General features: G+C 42.9%; 1 protein-coding gene across 1 annotated transcript in view; it reads left to right on the forward strand.

The window, feature by feature from the left end:
- Positions 1 to 1,301, forward strand: part of col4a6 (collagen, type IV, alpha 6) — a gene marked incomplete in the record, with an annotated part of 89,722 nt that overhangs the window by 82,903 nt on the left and 5,518 nt on the right.

Here is a 1,301-nt window from a genome sequence, read left to right on the forward strand (position 1 = left end):
TACACTCATCTCCAGGCCAGCGGTCACTCTTTCAAGGATGAAGATGTTCACATCCTGGATAAAGAGGAACAATGGTTTGAGAGAGGAGTAAAGGAGGCCATCTTTGTGAAAAGAAACCGTCCATAATTAAACAGGGGTGGAGGCCTCCGGGTTCAACTGTCCCCCTCTTACGATGCTGTGATTGCTAGTATCACTCAGCCCTCTGTGAACAGTAAACAGCCATCAGTGTGCTAATGATCCATTGTTAGGCTGATGGTCCTTCTTGACCATGTGATCAGCTGGTTTTGGTTGTCAGCAGCAAAACTGGTTGATCCTCTCTGAGAAGGTGCTATTTAAGAGACTGAGCTGAGTGCAGCACCTCAGACTGAGGAAGTCTCTCGGATGAGAGACAAAACGTTTCTACATTTTTTTGCTTTGTTTTTTTTTTTTGAATGTCCAGAGGACCAGATTGAACTTTTTTGGATTTTTCTACCTGGATTATTGAGCATGCATCAGGAACTCTTTTTCTAAATTTTTTTGTATAGCTCCGTGACAGCAACTTGGATAAATTGTGTGTGCGAGGGCATTCTGTACCACGTATCCATTGTGTTTAAAGCTGTAAACCCAGGCTTGGTCACTACATTAACTGGCGTCATGTCTTTCACTATGAACTTCGTTAGTGCTCGAGTTATTTCCGTGTGCCGTTTCAAATTATGTTCATACGGTGTAATGCCTTCGAACAGTTGGGTCAGTGATCCCTGTCGGATGGTAGTTTGCTTAATTGAAGTTGTAGCACTGCTCATTGACGTTCTAGCCATGTAACTATTGTAAATGGCTTTGTGGGTTTTTTTAAGTGTTGATAAAGATGTGTGGTGTTACCTCGAAAGGTAGCAACAGCATCAAGGCAGGTTCTGCACAATACATGTCGTTGTGCAGCGTCTTCTTTTTTACAGCCAAGATAATCCAAACAACGGACGTGCTGCCGCTCTTTGGTACCAAACTTTCAGATGTATCAGCTTCTGTCGAGCCTGACGCCATTGTACAACCGGTTAAAGAGCAGTGTTGACTTCTCCCGCTCTCTGCTCTGCTTTGCTCCACTCACTCGCAAGTCACGTAACCAGATCACGTGACCAATCAAATTGCAGCATTTGTAATTAGAAAATCTTGTTTTATCATATTGCAATATTATTGCAAATGCAATTAATTGTTCAGCCCTACTTCCTTTCATTTCAATGATCAAACCTCATGACTTCCACTTTAGATCTCCCCTCTCATCCCCCCCCCCCAGTTGTTAAGACTTATTCTGATTGTTTTGATGCGTA

This window comes from Nematolebias whitei, chromosome 1, assembly GCF_014905685.2.
Source record: "Nematolebias whitei isolate Nwh7 chromosome 1, NemWhi1, whole genome shotgun sequence".
NCBI lineage: Eukaryota > Metazoa > Chordata > Actinopteri > Cyprinodontiformes > Rivulidae > Nematolebias > Nematolebias whitei.